Raw genomic sequence first — 18489 nt, 5'->3', positions numbered from 1 at the left:
TTGCCAAGCAATGGAGGCAACACAGAAGTGGGATACAAGGTGGGCAGATATTTTTTCTCCCTGTTTGGCTGCTCTGTTTTGTGTGCATACATTGCACATAGCTGGGATTTTATATCACTTAAAATGAAGTCGGGGGGTGAGAAGGCTGTAGATTTTTGCTCTATTGGTAGGTATTTGCATAAAGCTGCACCTACCTCTCTACACATGTAAAAGCAGGCTCAGCAAACCAGATCTCAGGTGTTTCACAGAAATACAGGTTGAAATCCCAACACCCAAGGAAGTTTGGGGGTAAAATTTCTATCAGTGAGGTTAGTGACTGTTATGTTTAAAGCCATTATCTTCTTATCCCTGAACTGAGGACTTCAGAAAAATTACCTACTGGCTGCTGTAGTAAATAAAAATTTGTCTTTAACATTTAGGAGGGGAATCCCTATAGTCCACCTGCTGTGGACAGAGGAAGAGCATGTGTGTCTCCCCATCCTTGCCCAAGATGAAGTGACAAGCATGGTTGCATATGGAAATACCAGATAACCTTTGAGGTACCATTCTCGTTCCTTATGTCACTGAACTGATGTAGTTCAGCTCTCAGGGGCTGGAGGCATTCCACAGCGATACAGAATGGGAAGCCTTGCCTGACATCTCAGCATGAGTGCAAATGCACAGTGAGCACTTTAAAAACATATCCTTTTGTGCTACATCAGCCTGCTGCTCCCTTTCTTCCCAGAGATGACTAATAATATGCATGAAGGGTTTGGATTTGTGCTGGTGAGACATGAAGTGGCAGCGCCTTAACTCAGATACATTTACAAGTGGTGCCCTCTGTGGGTGAGCACTCAAGAGAAGATTCTCCTCCTGTGCCGAGTGGGGTACACTGCAAAGGCGAAGGGTTTTGCAGCAGCACAGCCACGGGATTCGCGTCTATGGTAACACAGATGTGCTGCCTTGGGGCAGGAGAATGGGAGAAATTGAAGACCTTAGATAAATTGAGGAAAACCCCTGTTATTACAAGAGGAAATGCTGCTTTGTTCATAGAAAAAAATGGTGTTTGTATGCCTTAACAACTAGGGCTATGCTTTTGTTCACCTGACTCAAATATGGTCTTTGGAAGGGGACCACAGGATAGGAGAAAATCAGTTCTGAGAAGTGTCCTGGGAGTGCCCTTGGGACTCAATTGAGACCCCAGGCTTGCCTGGAGGCTGTTCTACTGGAACATGGCTCCCTGTGCCGGATGAGGGGCTGTGCAGCTGCCCTCTGAAGCCCTGGTGTAGTAGTACGGCAGCCCGAGGCTGCCGATCCCGAGTCCAAATGCCCAGCGGTCAATCCCGTACAAGCGGATGCCGCTGATGACACCATCTCATGGGGCTCGGAGGAGGCCGAGCTTTGAGCCGTACTCTCCCTCCCACCAAAAGTTTGTGTCAAGTTGATTTGTTCAAAGTTTGCTGTACCCTCCCCGTCTCCTCCCCTGTTGCCGCCCAGTCCCCCGATTGTTCTGTTGCTACCCTGCTCCCATTGGTTAAGTGTACTCCCCACCCCAGTTGTTCTTGATTTGCTCCCCCTATTGTCCCTCAAAGTGTCCCCGAGCCCGGTTAGCTCCGCCCCTGCATTCCTGCCCCGGGAAACCGTGGCGCCCCTTAAAACATTGTGTCCCTCGTTTGCTCGAGGCTGCTCGGCTCAGCAACCCTGTTGCTAGGAGACCCCTCTGCACTCCGTGCCGGAAGCGTCTCCCCCGAGCTGCCTGGAGAGGTCGAAGCGACGCGTCTCCCCTGCTCCTTACTGCCTGCTAACCCGACAATAAAGACGCCTTGCACCCTCTCCACCGCCTGGGACTGGTTTAATCTCGAGGGGCTCTCGGACTGATTCGCCTAGCTGCGAGGCAGGCGCTGGCCTCCGTGCCCGGGTCTCTTCACCCATAGGGCGACCCTGGGACTGACCGCAACCGCCACCTGGGCAGAGCCTAGGAGAACTGGGACCGCTAGCCCGGAGAGCCGGTAGGGTCCAGCTCGGCCCGATCGGAGCTCCCGAAGCCCACTGGGGGCAAGGCAAACCAGCGGACGAAAAACCACACCTTATTACCCTGGCATCAGTGGCAGGCAGCTGATCCAGGAGTGTGCCATGCTCACAGTCAGTCTTCCTGATCCTTCTGTCAGATGCTGTGCAGGTAAATACTGTGCCCACCAGTACTGGAAAAAGAGAGTGGAATGCATCGAGGCCGAACCAGTCATGGTAGGACAGGATAAAGAGAAATGCTGCCACAGCCCAAACATGCTATGCAACCCTTGCCTTCTCCAGGGGTGGAAACCCCTCTTCATCAGAAACATCTTCAGATGGTGACATTGCCACTGGTCTGAGACACATGGATTTCTCTTTGTCCACACTTATTCTGGCCTTGATGGCTTCTGTATTAGTGCACTTTAGTTTTTCTGCTTTGATTGTTTGATTTGCGTTTGAGGAAGATGGTGTTTTGTAGCCATTTAATATCTGATCAGGCTGATACACTACTAAGGGCAACCTCAAAAGAAGTAACACGAGTGTTGGAAGAGACAATGTGAACAAGTTCTATTAATTGATTTACCTGTCTGTTACTCTGATGCAGGCTTTTATTTCCCCAAGCACTCTCAAATGACACTTTCCAGTGTGGAGCAAATGGTGTAGCTTCCCTTGGAGCTGTTTTGGGAAGCATCTTGGACAAAAAAAGCCCATTCCTGACACCCAGAGGCCACTCTGGCTGGCCTGCTGAGTGGCTGCCCAGGAGACTTCACGGTAGTGTGGGGTGCCATGTGCTTCTTGCTTTTCTCCACTCTGGGAACACATGTGTGATCCACAGCATGTGTGAGAGAGAGAACACTTGCAACTGCAGCTCTCAGCGTGTAAACCAGGGTGCAGTGCCCTTTAGGTGTGTGAAATAAGGGGCAATCCTCAGACACATAATTGCATAGGTGGGGACTGGAGGCACAGAGAGGTTGGGACAATTGAATGTGAGCAGGCAGCTCACACTGAAGGAGCTGCCACAAGATTCCACAAGAAGGAGCAAAAGGCAAGTTTTCACAGTGCCGGCCTATGGCTTCACGTGTCTGCTGCCAGGGATGGTGGGAAGGTTTGTCTGCTGTTTTGAAAGGCTGCACATTGGACACAGCCCCCATGGGAACAACTGTGTGCCACAGCATAGCCATAGGACCTGGGTGGCACTGAGGGAAGGACTGCAGCCCAATTAGCTGCCCTGCTTTTGGGGTATGTGTCTGTGCCTGATTGCCAGTTCTGGGCATTTCAGCTCCTGGCGTTGACTATCCCATGCTTCCTCCCACCCCAGTAAAATCAAGAGATGCTCTTGAAATATGAAATGTCATCGAGAATCTTTAGTGTCTTTATATTCGCCTTCTGATCTCAGCGCCTTTGAAGCCGGCGCATCCAAGCTGTTCCCAGCTGCCAAGGCCAGAGAGGCATTTGGAAAACGCAGCTGTCAATAAAACCATTTCCACGCTGTGCCCAGTCCCCCGGTGTGCCTTGCACATGATGTAAAGCCACGATGATGGGCACAGGAGCTCTCCTCTCTCCTCTCTCCTCTCTCCTCTCTCCTCTCTCCTCTCTCCTCTCTCCTCTCTCCTCTCTCCTCTCTCCTCTCTCCTCTCTCCTCTCTCCTCTCTCCTCTCTCCTCTCTCCTCTCTCCTCTCTCCTCTCTCCTCTCTCCTCTCTCCTCTCTCCTTCCTGCCTAGAGTTTCAGCTGGCAGGAGTGGCAGTGGCAGAAGTGCCCAGAGGATGGGAAGTGGCATTATTGGCGGCTTTCAGAGAGCTGGCTTCTGTGGAGTGGATTTGTTTGCAGCCAGTGCGTGGTCCCAGCGGCACGATATGGGCCTTCCTCAATTAGACTTCTTGACTGATGGCCAGTTTAATGAGCCTATGTACAGAGGGTCATTCAACATGGCAATTATACCTATAAATCTATTTGCAGCAGGGCTCGAATAACCTTTTGCGCACAGTTCCCCATAAAATGACTGTCTGATTAATTAACATTAATTTATCCACTGTGTGTAACCAGATGCAGTCTGTATGAAAGCCTCTGCTCTGATGTGCAGGGCGCTGTGTGAACTGGGAGGATTTGGGGATGGGAATGGCTCTGATGTTGTTTAAAGACTCTCTTTTAGATTTTTTTCCCCCCCTTCTTTCTTCCTCTCTCCCTCTCTCTCTGGTCCCAGTTGATTAACATTCCAGGGCAGCATCATATAACAGGGGGCAAAATTCAATTAATTGAATATGAAATATTTATAACCCTACTCTATGTGTCTATCAGAGAAGGGTCCTTAATAGATCTTCTCATTAGCATGGACTGGTGACTCACTTCTCTGCTTTCACAGTCATTTGGAATTAAAATCCAATTAATCTAATGTCCCTGTGAATATTATTAAACTATTTGAAAAACTGCATAGAAGAGATATGAGGCAGAGGGTGAGGGGCTAAGAGAAGAAGAGGGAATATGTCTTGAGCTCATGAAGATTCATTTCTTCTCTGTTAAACATGTAGTCTGGAAAGACTAATTCCCTGTTTTCTGGAAAGTGGATAGCTAATTCTTAATATCAAAAGCCCAAGAATAGAAAAATAGCTTGCTTTCTACAAGCAAAACTGTGTCATCTTTGAACAGGCAAAAATATGTCCTTACATCCTCCTGCCTTTTAGGCTGCTCCTACTTCTTGGGTGCCTGAAGCAATGGACAGATTAACACAAGGTATTTAGACACCATGAGATAATTTTGGGGCTTGTGCCCAGCTCTTCAGCAGTGCTCAGCTGCAGTAAGCTGTGGAGCTGGCTCTGCAGTCAGAAACCCCAGTTGCCTGCCCTGAGGACTGGGAGGGCACTGTGTGTCCTTCCTGACCCTCGCAGAGAATCTTCCTTCCTATGAGAAGGGGAGAGTGGAGCGAGGCAGGGTGACACCATTCCATCATGGAGTGAAAACAGTCAGGGCACGTAGACCCCTGGGCTGGGAGGCACTCCTGGACTGCCTCGTACAGATGTAGCCTAGAGGAGTATTTAATTGTTAAATATCTCTCTCTCTTCAGTGGATAGGGCACTGACCTAAAACTCAGTGAGGAGGGATCTTGACTGTGAATTTCACATGCGAACCTTGAGCAGGAGGCAAGTTTCTAAATTGAATATTCCCCTAATGGGAATGACTTGAGGACAAAATCCTTTACTGGCTCAAAGGAATTCAGAGACTGCTGCAAGAAAGTGTAAGTCAGCAGATATATATTTCTGAGCTGGAAGAATATTCTGGATATCCAGATAAAAGATGTTCCTCCTCTATTTTAAAAACAACAAAATAAAGGATCTAGCCACAAAGTTTGTTCTGGCTTTGTTTGATTGCTTTTGGTTTAGAGAAAAGTGGCTTATTCCTTTGAATATTACCCCCTTATTTTTTTCCTGCTCTGTTAGAAGCTTAGTCCAAACATTATCACAGAACATAAATACAAATTAGGATACAACTACTATACATCTGAATGTCTTTATGAAACCTCAGAAAGCCAGACTGTGGAGAGACTATACATACCTCCCCTGTCACAGAGATACAAACTATGCAACTCTCATCTGCTCTGGACTTAATGCAGGAAATAAATAATAGGTGAATAGATGTGTTTTTAATTTATGGAGAGAAACTTATACTTAACATGCCCCTTCTCCCATTGTTGTAAACATAAAGGTCACCTATGTTTAAATTTCTTAATTTACTAGTAGTGAAAATCCCATGAGCAGTTTGTTTTGGTGCTCATTCCCACTGAGGAGCTGAAGACAGACCAGGCAGAAACATATTCCCATCCACAGTAAATCTGAGCAAGATGCCTCTTTTCAGAGAGCAGAAACTAAGAACTGAAAACTTAACCCTCTTCACTCTGGAGAAACCACAGCACGTGAAATGTGGTGGCACCTCACAGGACAAACCCCAAATGCCCTGAGAGTACGCTGTTGGTCTGCTGAAAGCTGGTGGAACTGCCAAAAGCTGCTGGTTGGCCTTGTGGCATTTCATACCTGATTTGTATGCCTGTCTTTCAATCTTTACTCATTTATTGCTGCTGACTTGCTATGATGGATATGGTGAAGTGACTGAATCTGAACTACAGGCTTAAAATGTTATTATCTAAGGGTCTAATTTGGTTTGCTTTTGATATTAGAAGAGATTGATTATGGCAAAACTCTGGAGCACAATCAAATTAAGAGAAGGAACAAGTTTTTCTTTTCTGTAACTGTGCTTTTTCTGCAGCTGGTCACTGGATGTTGTCTCCACTTTATTCTTATTGCCTCTTCCATCCTAGCCAGAGATATGGTAGCTCTTCTCAGTGATTTCCCTCTCCCTTTGTCTGTTGTTCATGGTCTCTGTCCTAGCTTAGGCTCCAAGCCCCAGTGGTCAGGGACAAATGGTTTTGATTGCCCCTTTCCCTGGGAGCTTTGCAGCAGGAAAATAGAGAGAAAGGCAACATAAAGTGCACTTGTTCTGTGCCATGAAGATTGCACTCCCGCTTTGTGCTGGTATAAAATGACTGCTGCTGATGAAGGGCATTGGAAAATCAAATCTCTGGGTCTTTTTTTCAACCTTTTGTGGCTCCCCTGCACACTTCAGGCACTGTATTAATCATTATAATTTCTTCCACATTGCCACTTTGTCTGTGAGCTTCCTTTGAGCAGTGTTTCCTGTTTTGTGCTCTCTTCCAGCAGGCTCCAGCTTTTCTGGAAGTGGCTGCCTGAGCTCTTTCCCAGAGCGAGGGTATGCCAGCCAGTGCATCAATCCACTTTTGTTTTCATTATGCCAGCTTCCTGCAAAGTTTTCAAATTAATTTTACTGCCTCCCTCAGTTTTAAGGCCTATAAAAAGACCTTGGTTCTGCTTACCTTGGTGAACTGGGATCTGTTCAGGAATCCGGAGAATGCTTTTGCCTTGGATGCTGGGGGTAGCTGTTTCCCCTGCCTGTATTCAGTGGGTTCCTGGCACTATCAGTCTGAAAACATCCGGACCCTTCCCCAGCATCTTCTGGGTCAGAGGATGGAGCTATGCCTCGGATGTCACAGCCCTGCCCCACGCTGCGCTGGGTCAGGCAATACCAGCAGGGCAGTTCCGAGCCTCACACCCATGTCTCCATGCTCAACTGGCTCATTCCAAAAAAGCCCAGCTGAAGCTGGTGGGTAGTGGTGAGGCTGAGGTAACAACTGATTTGATTTTTCTATGTAAATTAGGAAAAAAAAAAAAAGGTGGACTTATTTACTTACATTAGCTTTAAATTATCTGGCTCTGTGGCAACACAGAGCTTGGCGTGGGCTCAGAGCTGGCAGAAGTGAGGGGCATGAGGACCCCCTTGTACCTGTGACAGCTACCTGTGTTGCACACGAAGCCACGTGTCTGTGACTTGTGGATGCTTGTGGGTCTGTGGACAGCTGCTGAGACCTCCATGAGGAAAAGACATGATGCTAGCCTTACATTTGTGATTTAGACATCTTCACCACCAGTGGAAAAATATTTAGTGGCCTACAGATCAGAAAAATAAAAGCTCACAGTGGGGCAGCGTGCCTGGTTGCACTGAATAACCCCTATTCCGCTTGTCTCTCAGCTCTCTGCTAAGTATCTTTTAAACAGCACCCCTTTCTGATGAAAGAATGGATGTATGTGTGGTAAAACAGTCTGGAAAGTATTTGGTTTGCTTGCAAGGGGTTGGTAAGTGTGTGATTCCCTCTCCCTTTCTAAGACATGTCTCTAAGAATTAGGGGGACAAAGCAGACTGCAGAGAAATAACAATCCTGTGCCCCTGGGGTCACAGATCTATGCCAGTACAGAGTGGTTGAGAGCTGCGATAGATCACAAGGGAGCCAAACAAGATTCAGTCACTTTGCACCAGAGGGAAGTCATGGGAGCAGCATAACTGAGGCTGGGGGAACCTCTGGAGGTCAGGTTGTCCAGCCCCTCCTTGCTGCTGCATGGGACTGACACAGGGACAGGGGTGGGGGTAAAGGGCAAAATATTGATGAACGAGTACCACAGCTGTGTTTCTGTGTCTGGTTCTCTCTTGTTCCCACCAGTAAGAGGCCACTGAAGTCAGATGAGTGGCACTGCCAGAGTGTTGTGTGGAAGAGATCAGAAGAGAGATGTCTTTCCCCTACTCCCAAGAGCCTTTTGTGTGTTTTAAATAACAGGAAGGGAAGAAACTTCTAAAAACTTTCTATTCACAACAAAGAAAGAAAAAACCTGCCAGTTTTTCAATTGGCTAAAGCCTCATGGTTTTGACTCAGACATTACCTGGTTTCCCCAGTCAGATGATGAAAGGAGCTTCCCTGCCAGTGCCCACCTGCCCACCTGGTGCTCCAGATAAGGCTGAGACCTGGGTGGCTGAGGGACAGCCTACTTATTAAACCTTTTTCCTTCCCAGCATCAGGCTGCAAATGAAAACACCTTTTCAGCCCTGGTATTATTGGCCATGTGGATGGCACCTTTAGTGTGTGCTATTCATTGCTGTAATAGCTGCACCTGTGTACAGCCCTTGCGCTGGCGCTGCAGCAGCTGCGCCGTAATTGCAAAACATTATTTTCTGTTTCCTGTTGTCAGCGCCATGAAGGTCCATTAATAATGACTGCAGACCTCTCTCTTTCTGCAGGACTCCCTGTTACTCCTATTCCTATATGCTGGAGTTCTTCAAAGAGCTCTGTCTCACGTGGGCTTGTGCCTGGCAGCCTCCAGGTGCGTGTCCAGCGGTGTCTGGAGCAGATGGAGTGCTTGCTGCGGGAGCCCATGCTGGGAGGTCAGCTGAGGGGCCAGGCTGAGCCCCTTATCACCACCACTCTGGGCAGTGGGCTTTCATGTGGGTTAGCACGGAGGCTCTGAGATGATTAATTCATTTGTTCCTGGAATATTCTGCCCCTGGGTGCCTGCGTTACTGTGAATCAATTTAGTACTTTTAGGCCTGGATTAATGCAAGTGCTGATGGAGCATGCACAGGAGGAAGGAGGGGGTGGAGTGGGGGAAGCGGGGGGATACCCAGGACACAGCTAGCAACTCTTGAAAATGAAAAATACGGAGATGGAGTGTTTCAAGAACAAAATTTTTCATTTGTTTTTCAGTCCTCTCAGCTATCACGCTAGATTCGGTTCACTGAGAGGCAACGAGCTAGTCAGTGTTTCAGGTTGTGCCTTATAAATCAAGGCTGTAGTAAGGAATTTGAAATGTATATTGAGGCTGGCTGTTCTCTTACCTCCTGCTGTAATGAATTCATGTCTGCAGACAACAGACACAATTATTATGGAAATTGCATACACACACACACACAAACACTCAGAGGAAAACGGGTTTTTTCACAGCTCTTGCTTTAGTGCTCCTTGTCCAAGCCTCCTGTGCCTGACTGGGCTGTCACAGCTGGTGGCAGGATTTTGCCCACCTTTGTCAGGCAGCTGTGGGAGGACATCACCCATGGCCTGCCCCGAGCAGTGGGCTGTGCATCCAGGGTACCACTGCTCCCAGCCCGCTGCCCTAAGCCACATGCACCAAAGCTGGGTGTACTTATTTAGGCTGAAAAGTAGCTCAGCAGTGCAGCGGGCAGTGGGGGAAATGACCATGCATCCACCCTCCTGCTCTGAGGAAGCTGACTATAATTAAATTAAGGCAATAAACCCAAATCCTGGTAAGTGTTCCAGCGGGCTATTGTGGTGAAGGGAATCAAACAGTAAGTGAATAGGACTGATGCGATGAAAAGTTGACCCTTCTGGGACTCCATTTTGAAAGCTGGAGAGCAACTTTGAAAGCTGGAAAGGGACTTCTTACAAAGGCATGCAGTGATAGAACGTGGGGAAATGGCTTTAAACAAGCAGAATAGGTTTAGATTAGCTGTTCTGAAGAATTTATTGACTGTGAGCGTGGCGATGCCAGGAGCGGGTTGCCCGGAGAAGCTGTGGATGTGTCCATACTCGGAGAAGTGTCCGAGGCCAGGTCGGCTGTGCTCGCCGGGCGGGGGCCTGCACTGCCCGCTGTGCCCAGCAGGGGGCAGCGCTCCCCAAGAATTCGGCAGCCGATGCTTAAAATCCAAACCCAAATCCTGCTATTTCTTTACAGAGGCGGCTGCAAAACAAAAGGAAAACGAAGGCAGAGCGCTGGGCTCTTTCCCCTTTCTTTCCTGCCTTTTTTTTTTTTTCTTTCCCACAGGGAAATGTAGAAATATTTATCTCTCTGTTGTGTTTAAAATAAACCCTGAAGGTTTCCTTTCTGTGCCTAATAGTGAGCAGATCTTCAGCTTGCTAGCAGGTTAAGCATGAGAAGGTATTCTCAGCATTGGCAACCACTAATGCTGCTACATTTTGTATCACTGAAAGGGCACCAATAGCTAAAATCCTGTAGCTTGGACATAAATGGATTTAGCTCACCTGAGGCAAATGCATTTCTTTCTCCTTCAGCCCCAAAGATAAGTTTTGCAGCTTTTTGTAAAACCTCGGGTTGTGTTTTGTTTGGTTTTCCCTTCCTTTCGCATGTGTTCTTTTTCATATTTTACTTCAAAGAGTCACAGAATTTTTAGGGTTAAAAGGGACTTTAAAGATCATCTCGTTCCAAACCCCATGCTGTGGTCAGGGACATCTTCCACTAAACCTGTCTGCTCAGGGCCCAACCCAACCTGGCCCTGAGCACTTCCAGGCATGGGCCATCCACCTGTTCCTGTGCCTCACATGCTCCAAGTAAAGAATTCCTTCCTAACATCTAACCTGAATCTCTCCTCACTTAATTCAAAACTCTTCTCCCTTTTCCTATCACTATCTGCCCTTTATTTATCCATCGTGATGGACTCTTCCTTGCTTACTTTGTATTAGTGCCCCAAAGATCAAGGCAAGGGCAGGAGTACAGTGGCGGCATTTCAATGATGCAGGGAAAAAAATAAGCATTTCAAGAAACATTGTCCAGATAATGATATATCTGAGTGCTGCAAAAAAATCCTCCTTGAATGCCACAGCTTCATGAGAGTTGCTGTAGCAGTAGCTAGAAAACATCAATATATCAATTTTTTTTAGAGTAGTTTATATTGGAGTTTCCTCAATTCAAATGTATTTTGGGCTGCATGGAGGCTGCTCTGGAAGTACACGTGAGGTACAGAAAGGGCTGGATGGTGGCATGGTGTGAAGGGTCCTTTGTAACATTATGTGTGTTCCATGGCTGCCTGTATGTCTGACCCAAAAATGCTAGCTAGGAGCATTTGCAAATGTTTGCTTTTCTTCCGGGTCCTCTAAAAGTGGTACCCAAAATCCATTTTAGACATTTTGCTGAGAAGGTCAAACACCTGTGAGGGACAAAGCTGAGGGCCAACTCACCTCTGTGTAGTGCATTGCTTTTCCATGTCCCGTGAATTCAGCAAGTGTGGCAGCAGCAGGGCAGGGAGCCCCAAGAAGGAAAGGAAAACCCTCTGTACACAAAGCCAGCACAGCAGCAGGGGCAGCTTCCCTCACATGCACTACTCCCCTCTGGAGGCATCTCACACCTGCATGCAGGATTTTTGTTTGGTCCATCTCTTGGGATGCTTGGACACAGCTTTGAAGCCTGCCAGAGTTGGTGTTAGCTGAAGTCACCTGTCTCAGAAATGAGACCAATGCTATGAGTTTCTTCCAAAGAGGCTGTTGGGTGACCATTACTGTTTGTAAGTAGCTTGCCAGGCTGAAACTGTAACACAATGCACAGGGACAATGAATGGTAGGTTCCCACATAGTCTTGCTCATCCCTATGCCCCTTGGCTTTTTCCTGGCTTGCCTGCTCTGGAAGAAATAATTTTAGAAAACAACAGGACAATGCTGATAAATCTTTCCTGTGGAGGAGAACAGCTTCATCTGGATTTCAAAAACCATACTGAGCCTTTGAAGTTCTCATCCTGCTGCTCACCTTATTCTGTGTGCTGAGTAATTCAGTTTGGGGGAAGCAGAAAGAGAGAATCCTAATTTCCTTTTTTTTTTTTTTTTTTTTAAATTAATTCCTAATTAAGAAAATAATTGCAAGGCAGAGAAAAGCGATGGGGTAAGCTGGCTTTACCAGTGAGTTGTGTGACTGCAGCTTTTTGTGTGCCTTTATTTCAGAGAGGAACTCTTAAAAGATGGATGAGGTGCACAGGGTTTGATCACGATACAGCAGTTCTTACCTCTATGTCTCTGGCTAAAACCAGCTGAAGGCTGCATGGATGGCTGTTACCATCTGTCAGTTGTGAAATTATTTGATGGTTTCGAGTTATGTTTCTATGGGATGAGTTTCTATTTAACAAGAAAACACCAGCGAAACAGGCGCTTTTGCTAATCTTTAGAGAGGCCAGAGATTGAATAGATGATGGAAACTGAATTTCTTTCTCATCTTGGTCTTGTCAACACTGCGTGAAAAATAGAGCAGGCCTCAACTCGGGAAAACAGCTTCATCAAATTTTGAACTTCCAAAGTTATTGTCATTGTGCAGAGATCAGAATGGGCTTTTTTTATTTCTTGGGAAATAGGTCATAATATCCTTTAATGAAATTTGTTAGCAGGATAACTCTTGAGATATTTAATTTACTGAAAGCAGTTTCTATTTTTTTCAGAAAGCAAAACCACTCAGCAGTAACTTTGGTGCTAATTCTCTTAAAATGATGGCAAATTTTTGCCAAAAGGAGAGAAAACCCTGAAAAATGTAATTTTTTTCAACTAAAAAGTATTCAATGTGGATTCTCCATTGTTCCCGGGTGAAAAATGTGTCCTGGCCATTATTCATTGATCATTCAAAGACAGGTTTTGGTTTTTTTTTAAATTTATAATAATTAGTAGCAACACTGGAAATCAGGTCTTTAGCTGAGATTCATTTGAACTCCCTGCAGTTGCCCGTCTTTGAATATTTTTACGGATTTTGAAGTGTTTACACCTTTTTTCCTCTCAGGTTTTTAAAATTTTTTTCATTAGATCCATGCCAGCAGACTTGAGGGAGGATTAGGATCCTGTTGTGAGCAGTGTTGCGCAAGAGTGTAGCAAGAGCCAGTTGCTGCCCCAAAGAGTTTTATAAACAGTGCAATAAAGGCAGATGACATTTGGGAGTGGAAGCAAGCAAATGGAGACAGAGGAACTTGTCCAAGGTCAAGGCTGGGATTAAATCCAGATTTCCAATGTCCTTCTCCAGGGCCTGAGTCACGACTGGCTCAGGCTTTTCCACCCTGACCTCTTCTTCAGAATTTTGCAGTAGGGTGCACTTTTCCATGAACCTTCTCTCCCATTTGGCAACACCTTTTGGGGAGCCACATCCTTGGTGGTCAGATCTGAGAGGAGAGGTCAGATGTCAGGAGAGGTGGCTCAGCTGAGCTCTGACCTCTGAGCCTATGGCCAGCAGTTGCTGGAGCCATGTGCTTTGAGGGGATAGAGGAGAATCCCGCAGCAGGCACTTATGAAATGGCTCACCCCTGAGAAAGTTTCCTTTGAACTGCTGTCAATTAAAGGATGACTTATGGCCTCAAGCACTTGTTGATTTTTTTTCTTAATATTTACCATTTAAATTCTAGATGTTCTTGTTACCCAGACTTGTTTGTGCTTGGTCTGCCTAGTTTAAGCTAAAGCAGCTCCTCAGGGCAGAATTCTGGTCTTCTTACGTTTGTTAATTGCCATGTCACCCCTAAAATCATGCAGACTGTAATAAATGAAATAGCAATGCTGAGTCCTTCTGGACTCATTCCCAATCTTTCCTTCTCTTTTTAGTGTTGGTTAGGCATACTCCTTGTGTTGAAATCATCTTTGTTCCAAATTTGAAAACAAAAGAAAATTGTATTTAAATGAACCAAATCTCATCCAAGGAGATGAAGACCGTATTTGGGATGTCTGTATCTTTGTTTCTGTGATCTTTTTGGTTTGGGTACCAAAACCAAATTTGGTTTGGTTTTGGTTCACCAAAAATTCCTCAGCAGTGAAAGTCAGTATCAAGAGTCAGACCTTCAGGCAGGATAAATCAGGCTGCTTCCCTGAAGGAGGCGGGAATTGAGGGCATGGCACCTTTGAAGCTGCTCCAGGGACACCTGCCAGACAAGACTCATTTTGGGATGGCTTTTGGGGTGGAATGAGTTCCTTAGGAAAGGGCTCCAGGGAAGCCACAGCCATCCTCGTGCCTACTCCTGACACAGCAGCCAGGCTGGCTGCAACCAGTGCATGGTGGGAGAGGTGGATAACTCAGCTCCTCCCTAGATGAGGCAAAGAAGAAGTAGCTCTTACAGGGTCTTTTCAGAGCTGTAATTTTGGATGGCATGGACCTATCCTGGAGCTTGCACATGCTAAGGAGGTGTGTGGGCTGTAAGTGAAATCAGCTGCCAATGCCTTGGAAAAGGAAAGGATAGCACCTCACCTGTGACACTTGTGGACCTGATGCAAGGAGTACTCAGCTTATAAAGGGTTTGACACCCTCGGATCATACATCTCCACAACAGTATTGCCTCTCCCCGGAGCATAACAAAGAAAAAGGTTTCTTCACGGCAAAATGAGTTTATTTGATGTAGTAACTTGAGTTTACATTTCGCTGTGGTTGTCCAAATGTCGCTAACCCAACTGTGAAGCAATCAAGGAAACCACATTGCAGCTACACAAATGTTGTGATGTGAAAAACCAAACCTGCCACCCAAATCCAACTCTTCCTGGTCCAGCCGGAGAAAAATGAAGATAAAATCTCATGTGAATTCTGGTCCAACCCCTGTCTGCAGGTCTGGCTTAGATTGAAGGTGACTCATTTGCTGTGACATGATGGTGAAAATGAACATCTGGGTTGGGTTTCTAGCATGCAAAAAGCCACACTGTGCATGCTGCAGTCCTGCAGAGTGAAGTGGGATCAAACACTGATTGTTTTAACAAATGGATTCCTAGAGCTCTTATCCATCTTCCTGCACCCCTTTCTCTCTCCTACAGCCTCCCAGACCAAGCTGGGAGAGATCAGGCAGAGGACCTCCTACCCCAATGCATGCTAGCCTGCATCCTCAGAGAGCAGCAAGCATGCTGCCTGCCTGCTTGGGAGCAGTGCTCAGATGCAAGCCTTTACCACAAATGGCTGAGACTGAGTTTTCAGTTCACTGGGTCTGTTATTTCTACCCTGTTTGAACCAGAAATATGTTTGTTTAAGTATTTTCTCTGAAATTTCACTTTTGGAAATTTGCCTTGTAGCATTTCAGAACTAGATCACTTGGTCATTTATTTAATTTGGAAGCCAATTATTACAATTTTATGGTGTTCCTTGATGTCAGTTATCAGAACTATCTCGATAAGAAATACAAATAATACAACCCCCAAAATAAACCTAAAAACATTTTGACATTAGATTCTCGAATTTCATTTCAAAACTCAAAAATCTGACCTCAAAATGCCAACATGTTCTGGATTGAAAGCACCTAACGAATTTTTATTTCATTCCAGTATCTTTTTAATGAGACTTTTATTGAGATCATTACTAAAAAGATTAAATTGGATGAAGGCTTCAGTTTTGCATTAAATTTTCACTCTTAAATTCTGATGACACTACCCTGCACCTGCAGCAGAGACATTTATGTGAGGCAAATGTTTCCATTGATTCTGGATGAGAAGCTTTTGCCTGGGTCTTAGAGAAATGTTAAATGAAACATCCTTTTAAGGGTTTGATTTAATGCCACAGTGAATTTATCTTAATGTATCTTTATTTTCTCAGACCTATCTGGGCTCCAGCTCTTTTCATTAGGAGTAAATGCTCAGAAACTAAGTCACTGCCTACTTACGTGTCATACCTGACTGAGCCAAGCCAAGAGGGATTTATGATGTCAACATTAAATATGATATGAAATATTAACATGTAAATATGGTGATGGAGAGTACCAAGAGAAAGCTTCTGCTGTATTGTCACGTAACTTTCATAACTCCTTCTGAGGGGAAAGAGCTGAAGGAGAGCTCAGAAGAAGACAAGGTTAGGAGGTAGGGCAGCAAGGCTTTAGGTTGAATGTTGGATGTGGCAAATCTTGAGGTCATTTTAATTTCTGATGGTGGTAAGTTCCATGCCACATAAATCATGGGAGTGTGGGAGAGTGGCCATGAGCTGCTGTCAGGGGGAGATGGATGGCTGGTGGGAGAGGTGGGCTCCCAGGTGAGCCTGGTGGGGCCATGCGCAGCCGTAGCAGGCGGATAAAGCCTCTCTCTGGCTGTGCTGAGGAGTCTGCATCCCACTGGCAGGATGGGGGCCCAGGTTTGTTCCCAGGAACCTGTTTTGCTGAGTAGATGTGCCCACCTCACTGAGTCTCCAGGACACAAGGACTGACCCTACCAGTCGAGTGGGCATTGGCAGGCAGAGGAAGACAGCTGAAACTCAAGAAGCCTCCCCTGCAGGTGGCCAATATTGCCAATGCCCTGCCAGGACACAAAAGAGAGCAACACAAAGCTGCTCACAACCCATCCCTGCAGAGACCCACCACTCCTCCTGCCAGCGTGCCAGCCTGGCATCCAGAAATCCTTCTCCTGACTGGACCAAGAGCTGGGGTTAAACCCGGGGATGGCTGAGGCTTGCAGATGGCCTGCACAGTTCACAGAGAGTGCTGCCACTGGCCCTCCTCATGAGGCTCCTCATCACAGGACAGCAGCAGGGTGGCAGGGCTGTATTTCACTCCATCTCATCCTTGGTTGTCCCCTTCTGTCTCTGCACTCCTTGCCCTGTGCTGAACAGGATAGCAGAGTGAAGATAATGATCCTCATTTGTATCAGTTAAGGTCTCAGCCCACTCTGGAATTTACTTCATTAGGACTGTAGGCTGAATTTATTTTCATTTCTCCTACTCTAATGCCTTGCTGCAGTGTAACTGAAGCATCTCTTTTTAGTGTACTAAAGTACCAGACTTGTCTGTTTTCATTTCTTTTAACCTTCTTCAGGTTTCTTTTCTGCCATTTCCCACTTCTCTTTCTCTATCTTCTTTTTGCGAGGCATTTACCCACCTCTTTGTTCATCCAGCATCTGGTACTGGGCATCATCTGGATTTATCATCTGGATTCATCCTCTGCTAGCAATGGAAAGGCAGCAGGCAAGGATGCCTGACACACTCGGCACATCACTTGGCCTGTGGGTCAAACCCTAATCTCACTGCAGGGGACAGGGATCCCTTTTCCCCCAGCCATGGAAGGTCAGAAGATGTACTTAAGGCAAGAGACTGAGGGAGAGCAGAAAGCTCCCACTCTGCCTCTCGGGCAAGAAATAAAAAAGCAGGAAACACAAGAGTCGAAATTTAAGAAGTAGGGAGGCAGGTGGGACACTGGGAGTGGAGATCAGGGACCATTGCACAGAGGTGTACCTGTGCATGGTGCAATGCAGCTGTGCATATCCTGCCCTGGTTTGGTCAAAAAGCCATTCTTCCTGTCCAGCCCTGCTCTCCCTCCACCCAGAGGCTGGGATGGGAGTGGCCTTTGAGAAGCTGCCCAGTTTGCGAGGAGGCTGGGTCCTCCCATTGCCCCCTGCTTGCATTCGTGCCTTTGATGGAGGAAAAGCAAGACAGAGGAAATTTTGAAGTGGCCTTCTGTGGGTCGCCGCCTCTCAGCACTTTGGCCCCGCGCTCCCTCTGCTGGGAAGAGTAAAGAGATGGAAATCAACACAAAATAGGCAGAATTGGTCTGGAAAGTGCTAACATCATATTACACTTTCCACTCTAATACACCTGTGCAGCCGTAGTTGCAGCCACTGACTGCCTGTGGTCATACACAGAAATGTGTTTGTTCTTTGTTTCCTTAGGTTTTCCTGTGAGTCTATGCTTTAAAAGAGATATACGTCCTGCTTTCATGACAGCCTGGCTTTACTATAGCTGATGTGGTCCCTATCATGTCACTCTTTCCAAATCCCCACCCTAAATGTGGTGTGCTGGGGGCAGGTGGCTAAGCACACCTATCACTTCTTGCTCTAACACCCTTAGAAGCTCTCTAGGGGCAAAGAAGTCCTTCATTGTGGGTTATCAACTAGCACCAGTGCTGCCTTATAATACTAGGAATACCTGTTTTGGATAAGGGAAATGGTAAGGTTTAAGTGTGTGTGCTTGTGTGTTGCAAAAGCCTGCATCTGCATGTGTGCTGTCAATGGATGAGGAGAAAGTGTGTGCCAAACTCTTCATCTGTTTTGGAGGTGGTGGCAGCACGTTTGCTTCTATAGAAAGCTTTATAGACTTTTCCCCCCCTCAATGGCCAGTCCCTAACTGCATTTATTCATTCAATTGAAACAGATGAGTCTGTGGCTGGATCTGGCTGCATGGTCTTCAAGAGAATTTATTCTGTATCTTTCATGTTAGTGATATCTGTGAAAAACAGGAAACTTTTTTCCCATTTCATTCACATAATAGGTTAGATGAGAAATTAGCTGCTGAATGAGCATCCTGGGGGCTGTTTCTTTTGTCACAACAACTAAGGCTCTGCTGCCTCCTGTGCACACACACATGTGCACCAACACACACAGGTGTTCAAACACACACGCACACACACACTCACTCACTCACACACTCACACACTCACACACTCCCTCTGTCTCTATC

The sequence above is a fragment of the Lichenostomus cassidix genome, chromosome 2 (genome assembly GCF_008360975.1).
Source record: "Lichenostomus cassidix isolate B80296 chromosome 2, HeHo_3.0, whole genome shotgun sequence".
Classification (NCBI taxonomy): Eukaryota; Metazoa; Chordata; class Aves; order Passeriformes; family Meliphagidae; genus Lichenostomus; species Lichenostomus cassidix.
This window is presented reverse-complemented; position numbering follows the sequence as displayed.